Consider the following 9,683-nt stretch of genomic DNA (forward strand, 5'->3'; position numbering starts at 1 on the left):
TTAGGCAAGCCAACAACCTTAATAAACCATAATTTCTTTTAAGTTTGAAAACATAATATTTGAACTCTATAGAAAATCTCACAAACTACTGGCATAAAATACATTCCCAAAACTCGGTGTTACTGAGTACATGAGCATCTAAATGATAACAAAGTCTGACTGATAAAAACACTATCTGAAAATATAGAACAGTACAATAACTAAAAGAAAGAGAGTCAAGGTCAGCAGACGCCAAACAACTACCTTGATAGTCTCCAACTGATAACACTCTGAGATCTGACAGTCGCCGTATCTGGAAACATTTGGATCTGCACACGAGGTGCAGGGTGTAGTATGAGTACAACCAACTCAGCAAGTAGCAATACTAAATAAAGAACTGAAAGCAGCGACGAGCTTTAGAGCTAAGTCCAATTACAGTAATTCCCAACATAAGAAAGTAGGCATGCTTTCAAGTTCAACAATTAAGGCCAACAGAGTAATTTCATGTCAAATTCAATTGAAACAGAAGATAATATCTCTCAAATATTTCCAAAATAATGATAGATGACAACTGTAGTACAACAATAATTATCACGACCCGAAATTCTAACTTTCGGACTGTGATGGCGCCTAACATTTCACTTGCTAGGCAAGTCAATGTTAGAACAATATTAACCAATTTTTAAACAATCCTTACATTATTAATAATCAAGGAAAAAAAAGCGGAAGCAAAGTTTGAAATATAGTAAAATAATTCATAAATGCAACGGTGTCTAAATACCATCCCAGAATTGGTGTCACAAGTGCACGAGCTTCTAGAATAAATACAAATAAAGGTCTGAATAAAATAAAGATGTCTAGAAATAAACACACAGGATATTAAAATAGACGGGGACTTCAGAACTGCGGACGCTATGCAGTTATACCTCAAGTCTCCTCTGATAGCTGAAATTCGAGCAAGTCTACGGTACGCCACTGGGACCAACTCCAAAATCTGCACAAGAAGTGTAGAGTGTAGTATCAGTACAACCGACCCCATGTACAGGTAAGTGCTGAGCCTAACCTCGACGAAGTAGTGACAAGGATAAGGCGGGTCACTTACATTAACTTGTACGCAATATTAGTAACAACAACAATAATAGAAATAATTCAAGTAACTCATTTATAATAACTGAAGCCAACTCAGCAGTCATAACCAATTATCATTTCCATCAATTCTGTTGCAGCGTGCAACCCGCTCTCACAATATATTCACCTTCAATTCTGTTGCGGCGTGCAACCCGCTCCTCCAATATATTCATTTTAATCAAGTCTGTTGTGGCGTGCAACCCGATCCACCAATATATATATACATGTATATATATGTATGTCGACTTTTAAATAAGTCTGTTGCGGCGTGCAACCCGATCCTCCAATATGAATTTTTAATAAGTCTGTTGCGGCGTGCAACCCGATCCTCTAATATGGACTTTTTAATAAGTCTGTTACGGCGTGCAACCCGATCCTCCAATACATTCATTATAATCAATTCTGTTGCGGCGTGAAACCCGCTCCTCTAACATATTCATTTACCAATTCTTATAGAAGAAATTTCCCAAATAATTGCAACAATTGATATAAAATTATAAGATAAGAAGCATACAATAATTATGATTTAATTATGAAACAAACAATGTCAAATAGTAAATTATTATAGAAATCAGGGAAAAAATAGACAGTTTAATATTTAATATGCTAAATATTAAATAACAATTAACACATATAATTCAAGTAGCATGTAACAATTAATGCAGGAATTCATGAATTAATATTTGACAAAGAATAGGAGAGAAACAATTATTATAAAAATTAATTCAAGATTTAAAACAATTTATGATTTTTCAAGTAAGCAGACAAATAATTAATTTGACGACGTATAAACACTCGTCACCTCGACTATACGTCGTTCACATGCAATTCACATAACAAACAATTTAAGGGTTCTATTCCCTTGAGTCAAGGTTAACCACGACACTTACCTCGCTTTGCAAATTTCAATCAGTTATTTAACCACAACTTTTCCTTTTAAATTTGTCTCCAAAAGTTTCAAATCTATTCACAAACAATTCGATATATTCAATACGAATAATATGAATTAATTCTATATGAATTTACTAATTTTCCGGATAAAAATCCGAAATTCATTAAAATATTCGGCAGTGGGACCCACATCTCAAATCTCGGAAAAACTTACGAAATCCGAACACCCATTCCGAGACGAGTCCAACCCTACAGAAATTATCAAATTTCGATGTCAAATGGACTTTCAAATCTCAAATTTTTTGTTTTTGGAAGATTTTAGAAAAATCTAAATTTTCTTCCATAAATTCACGGATTCATGATATAAACGAGTATGGAATCATGAAATATAATCAATATAGGATAAAGAACACTTACCCCAATGTTTCCCGTGAAAATCGTCCAAATATTCGCCTTAATCGAGCTCAAAATGATCAAAATGAGTAAAAATGTCGGACTCTTCGATATATACATTGCTCAGGCATTTCCGCACCTGCGGTGTCTGGGCTTGCACATGCGAGCTCGCATCTGCGAAATGGGGCTGCCAGGCGAGGCCTCGCACCTACGAAGGAAAAATGCGCACCTGCGCTGCCTTCGCTTCTGCGATCATTTGGTCCGCTTCTGCGGACGCGCGGGTGCGTGCAGGTTTTCGCACCTGTAGACTTTTGCCCAGCCATGCCCGGGCGCATCTGCGATCGAAGGCTCGCTTCTGCGAGCTCGCACCTGCGAGAAAAATCCGCAGGTGCGATTAGAGCAGAAGGGAAAATACAGATTTTGCTTAAGTCTAGTTCTTGATCCGATTTCAATCCGTATCACTCTCGGGGTACTCGAGACTCCGTACGAATATACCAACAAGTCCAATAACATAATACGGATTTACTCGAGGTCTCGTATCACGTCAAACAACGCTGAAATTACAATTCACACCTCAATTCAAAATTTGAGTTTTAAACTTTCAATTTGCAAATGTTGTGCCAAAATATATTAAATGAATCCGGAATGACTTCAAATTTGGCACACAAGTCATAAATGACATAACAGAGCTATTCAAATTTCCAGAATCAGATTCCGGCTCCGATATCAAAAAGTCAACCCCGGGGTCAAACTTGGAAATCTTTAGCCTTTAAATTGCTAGTTCTGTTAAATGGTCATAACTTGAGCTAGGGACCTCCAAATTACATTTCGGGCATACGCCCAAGTCCCAAATCACGATATGGAGTTACAGAAACTGTCAAAACACTAATCCGGGTTAGTTTGCTAAAAATATTGACCAAAGTCAACTCAGTTGAGTTTTAAAGCTCTATTTCACATTTTAATCCATTTTTCACATGAAAACTTTCCGAAAATTTTTTCAGACTGTGCACGCAAGTCGAGGATTGAAAAATGGTGCTTTTAGAGGTCTTAGAACACAAAATTACTTATTAAATTTAAAGATAACATTTTGGGTCATCACATTCTCCACCTCTAAAACAAACGTTCGTCCTCGAACGGAGTTAGAAAAAGTACCTGAGCTGGAGAAAAGGTGTGGATATTTACTCCGCATGTCCGACTCGGACTCCTAGGTAGATGCCTCTACCGGCTGACCTCTCCATTGCACCCGAACTGAAGCATAACTCTTAGACCTCAACTGTCGGACCTACCGGGCTAGAATAGCCACCGGCTCCTCCTCGTAAGTCAAATCTTTGTCCAATTGGACTAAGCTGAAATCTAACACATGGGACGGATCACCATGATATTTTTGGAGCATAGACACATAGAACACCGGATGAATCGTTGATAAACTAGGTGGTAATGTAAGCCTGTATGCTACTTCACCCACCCTTTCAAGAATTTTAAAGGGTCTGATATACCTAGGGCTTAACTTGCTCTTCTTTCCGAACCTCATTACACCTTTCATAGGTGAAACCCGGAGCAATATTCTTTCTCCAACCATGAATGCAATATCACGAACTTTACGGTCGTCATAACTCTTTTGCCTAGACTGAGCTGTGCGAAGTCGATCATGAATAATCTTGACCTTATCCAAGGCATCCTGTACCAAATCGATACCCAACAACCGAGCCTCTCCCGGTTCAAACCAACCAACTGGCGATGAAATGTTGTACTCAACTCCACCCGCGTGCCTAACTCACGTTGTACAGCCCTCCAGAAATATGAGGTAAACTATGTACCTCGATCTGAAATAATAGACACTGGCACACTGTGAAGGTGGACAATCTCACGAATGTAAATTTCAACTAAGCTCTATGAAGAATAGGTAACTGCCACCGGAATGAAATGTGCTGACTTGGTCAACCTGTCCACAATGACCCAAACTGCGTCAAATTTTCTCTAAGTCCGTGGGAGCCCAACAACGAAATCCATAGTGATACACTCCCACTTCCACTCAGGAATTTCTAACTTCTGAAGCAAACCACCATGTCTCTGATGCTCGTACTTAACTTGCTGACAATTCAGATACCGAGCTATATGTGCAACTATATCCTTTTTCATTCTCCTCCACGAATAATGTTGCCGCAAATATTGATACATTTTGGCGGTACCTGGATGAATAGAATATCTAGAACTGTGTGCTTCTGCAAGAATTAATTCATGAAGCCCATCCACATTAGGCACATAAATACAACCCTGCATTCGCAGAACCCCATCTTCCCCCCCAGTAACCTGTTTGGCATCACCGTGCCGCACCGTGTCCTTAAGGACAAGTAAATGAGGATCATCATACTACCTCTCTCTGATGCGCTCATATAAAGAAGACCGAGCGACTGTGCAAGCTAGAACCCGAATGGGTTCTGAAACATCTAATATCACGAACTGATTAGCCAAAGTCTGAACATCTACAGCTAATGGCCTCTCACCAATCGGAATATACGCAAGATTGCCCATACTCACAGCCTTTCTACTCAAAGCATCGGCCACCACATTGGCCTTTCTGGGGTGATACAAAATGGTGATATCATAGTCTTTCAACAACTCCAACCATCTTCTCTGCCTCAAATTAAGATCCTTCTGTTTGAACAGATACTGAAGGCTACGATGATCAGTAAATACCTCACACAAGACACCGTAGAGGTAATGCCTCCAAATTTTCAGCGCATGAACAATGGCTACCAATTCTAAGTCATGAATAGGATAATTCTTCTCGTGAACTTTCAACTGCCGCGACGCATATGCAATTACGTTATCTTGCATTAATACTGCACCAAGCCCAATGTGAGATGCGTCACAATATACCGTATACGATCCTGAACCTGTGGGTAATACCAACACTGGCATTGTAGTCAAAGCGGTCTTGAGGTTCTGAAATCTCAACTCACACTCGTCTGACCATCTGAATGGGACACCTTTCTGGGTCAATCTGGTCAATGGGCTTGCTATAGATGAAAACCCTTCCACGAACCGACGATAATAACCTGCTAAACCTAGGAAACTCCAGATCTCTGTAACTGAAGTAGATCTAGGCCAATTCTGAACAGCCTCAATCTTCTTAGGATCCACCTTTATGCCTTCTGCTGATACAACATGCCCCAAAAAGGCAACCGAGTCTAACCAAAACTCATATTTTGAAAACTTGGCATATAAGTGATTATTCTTCAAAGTGTGAAGCACACTTCGAAGATGCTGATCATGCTCCTCTCAACTGCTGGAGTAAATCAAGATATCATCAATGAATACAACCACAAAAGAGTCCAAATAAGGCTTGAACACCCGATTCATCAAATCCATAAATGCTGCTGGGGCATTTGTCAACCCAAATGACATCACTAGGAATTCATAATGCCCATACCAAGTCCGAAAAGCTGTTTTTAGGACATCAGATGCCCTAATCTTCAACTGATGGTAACCAGACCTCAAATCGATCTTCGAGAATACCTTGGCACCCTGAAGCTGATCAAATAGGTCATCAATTCTTGGTAGTGGATATTTGTTTTTGATAGTGGCCTTGTTCAACTGCCGATAGTCTATACACATCCGCATAGAGCCATCTTTCTTCTTACAAATAATACTGGTGCACCCCAGGGTGAGACACTAGGTCTAATGAATACCTGATCAAGCAAGTCTTGTAACTGCTCTTTCAATTCTTTTAACTCTGGCAGGGCCATACGGTATGGTGGAATAAAAATGGGCTAAGTGCTCGGAGCCAAATCAATACAGAAGTCAATATCTCTATCGGGTGGCATCCCCGGCAGATCTGCAGGAAATACTTCTGGAAATTCACGAACAACTGGTACTGAGTCCATAGAAGGAACATCCGCATTGGGATAATGAATATAAGTCAAATAGGCTAGACACCCTTTCTCTACCATACGCCGAGCTTTCATATAAGAAATAACCCTGTTGGCAGAATGACCAGGAGTTCCTTTCCACTCTAACCGAGGTAAACCCAGCATAGCTAGGGTCACTGTCTTGGCATGACAATCCAATATAGCATGATAAGGTGACAACCAATCTATACCCAAGATGACATCAAAATCTACCATATCAAGAAGTAGAAGATCCACACTAGTCTCAAGATTACCAATAGTAACCACCCACGAACGATAGACATGATCTACTACAATAGAGTCTCCCACCGGTGTAGATACACACACAGAAGCACTCAGAGAATCACAAGGCACAACCAAATATGAAGCAAAATAGGAGGATACATAGGAATAAGTAGATCCTAGATCAAATAGAACTGAAGCATCTCTATGGAAAACTGGAATAATACCTGTGATCACAACATCAGATGACTCGGCCTCAGGCCTAGCTAGAAAAGCATAAAATCGGGGCTGGGCCCCACCACTCTGAACTGCGTCCCTGGATGGCCTCTGACTGGCTGGCCTCCACCTCTAATTATCTGACCTCCACCTCTAATGGCCTGACCTCCACCTCTAGCTGCCTGACCCCTACCTCTAGCTGGCTGAGCAGGCGGTAAAGCAATCGGTGCCGGTATGATGGCACGAGAATCTTGTCGAGATCTATTACTTGCCAATCTAGGGCAATACTTCCTGATGTGACCAATATTCCCACACTCATAGAACCCATCCTGATGCCGTGGCTGCTGAAGCTAAAGTTGACCCAAATGAGCCGAATAACCATTGTAGTAACTCTAGAGTGGTGGTGCACTGATAGGAGCTGAATGTGCACTGAATGCTGGCTGTCCAGAGTAATGCATAATAGGACCGTGACTCCCTGAAGCACCGGGAGATGCATGAAATGCTCAATGAAACGGTCTGGGAGGATGACCCCTACCAAAATTACCTCTGCCTCCAGATGAGGCACCACTGAAACCATCGAACTAACGAGGCCTCTTATCGGACCTCTTCCCTCTCTCCTGTGCAAGAACCATCTCGATCCTCCTTGCGACGTTAGCAGCCTCCTGAAAAGAAATCTCACTTCCGGTCTCCTTGGCCATCTGAAGTCTGATAGGGTGAGTGAGTCCCTCAATAAACCTCCTCACTCTCTCTCCCTCCGTAGGTAGTAAAAGGAGAGCATGACGGGCCAAATCCACAAAACGGGACTCATACTGAGTAACAGTCATACTGCCCTGCTGTAGACGCTCAAATTGCTTGCGAAATTCCTCTCTTAGTGTGATAGGGAGGAACTTTTCCAGAAATAGCTGAGAGAAATGCTCCCATGTAAGTGTAGGCGATCCGACTGGTCGGGTCAATGTATAATCTCTCCACCACCTCTTGGCGGAATCCGTCATCTGAAATACAGCAAAATCAACCCCATTGGTCTCAACTATACCCATGTTCCGCAGCACCTCATGGTAACGTTCAAGATAATCTTGTGGGTCCTCAGAAGGTGTACCACTGAAGTGAACTGGAAAGAGCTCGGTAAACTTATACAGTCTCAATAAGGCCTCAAAAGACATGGCAGGCCTATCACCGATCTGTGCCGCAACAACTGGCTGAACTACCCCAACTGGCGGGGCTGCTGGAGCCTGATTCTGGGGAGCCATTTGCTTTGGGGCGGGAGTAGTGGGAGTTTGTGCTCCTCCCCCAGCCTGTGAGACGGCTGGTGCCACTAGAAATGTACCATTATGGGCCACGCCCTCCATAAGGCTTACCAAACGGACTAGAGCGTCCTGAAGTACTGGAGTGGCTATGAATCCTTCCAGGACCTGAACTGGTCCAACTGGTACATTCTGAACTGGAACCTCCTCCTGAAGCTCCACCTGAGGTTCTATAACAGGTGCAGCTACTCGAGCTCCGGACTGAGCTCTACCTCGGCCTCTTCCTCGGCCTCTGGCATGACCTCAACCTCGACCTCTACCCCTGGCCATAGTTGCCACCGGGGGTTCTGGTCCCTGTCCATTGGCAGAGGTATTACGTGTTCTCACCATCTGCGAGAGAATAAGAGTATAATGATTCAATTATCGATGATAGAATAAAATCGCACAACAAAATAAGAAAGAAGTGATATTGTTCCTAAACTTCATAGCCTCTGAGAGATAAGTAAAGACGTCTCCGTACCGATCCTTCAGACTCTATTAAGCTTGCTCGTGACTCGTGAGACCTATGTAACCTAGTTCTCTGATACCAACTATCACGACCCAAAATTTTCACTTTCGGATCATGATGGCGCCTAACATTTCACTTGCTAGGCAAGCCAACGTTAGAATAATATTAACCAATTTTTAAACAAACCTTACATTATTAATAATCAAGGAAATAAAAGCGGAAGCAAAGTTTGAAATATAGTGAAATAATCCATAAATGCAACGGTGTCTAAATACCATCCCAGAATTGGTGTCACAAGTGCACGAGCTTCTAGAATAAATACAAATAAAGGTCTGAATAAAATAAAGTTGTCTGAAAATAAACACACAGCTAAAGTAAAATAGACGGAGACTTCAGAACTGCGGACGCCATGCAGTTATACCTCAAGTCTCCTCTGGTAGCTGAAATCCGAGCAATCCTATAGTACGCCGCTAGGACCAACTCCAAAATTTGCACAAGAAGTGCAGAGTGTAGTATCAGTACAACCGACCCCATATACTGGTAAGTGCTGAGCCTAACCTCGACGAAGTAGTGACGAGGCTAAGGCGGGTCACTTACATTAACCTGTACGCAATATTAGTAACAACAACAATAATAGAAATAATTCAAGTAACTCATTTATAATAATTGAAGCCAACTCAACAGTCATAACCAATTATCATTTCCATCAATTCTGTTGCAGCGTGCAACCCGCTCTCACAATATATTCATATTCAATTCTGTTACGGCGTACAACCCGCTCCTCCAATATATTCATTTTAATCAAGTCTGTTGCAGCGTGCAACCCGATCCACCAATATATATATATATCGACTTTTAAATAAGTCTGTTGCGGTGTGGAACCCGATCCTCCAATATGGACTTTTAATAAATCTGTTGCGGCGGGCAACCCGATCCTCTAATATGGACTTTTTAATAAGTCTATTGCGGCGTGCAACCCGATCCTCCAATACATTCATTATAATCAATTCTGTTGCGGCGTGCAACCCGCTCCTCCAACATATTCATTTACCAATTCTTATAGAAGAAATTTCTCAAATAATTGCAACAATTGATATAAAATTATAAGATAACAAGCATACAATAATTATGATTTAATTATGAAACAAACAATGTCAAATAGCAAATTATTATAGAAATCGGGGAGAAAATAGG

Source organism: Nicotiana tomentosiformis, chromosome 12 (assembly GCF_000390325.3).
Source record: "Nicotiana tomentosiformis chromosome 12, ASM39032v3, whole genome shotgun sequence".
In the NCBI taxonomy this organism is placed as follows: domain Eukaryota; kingdom Viridiplantae; phylum Streptophyta; class Magnoliopsida; order Solanales; family Solanaceae; genus Nicotiana; species Nicotiana tomentosiformis.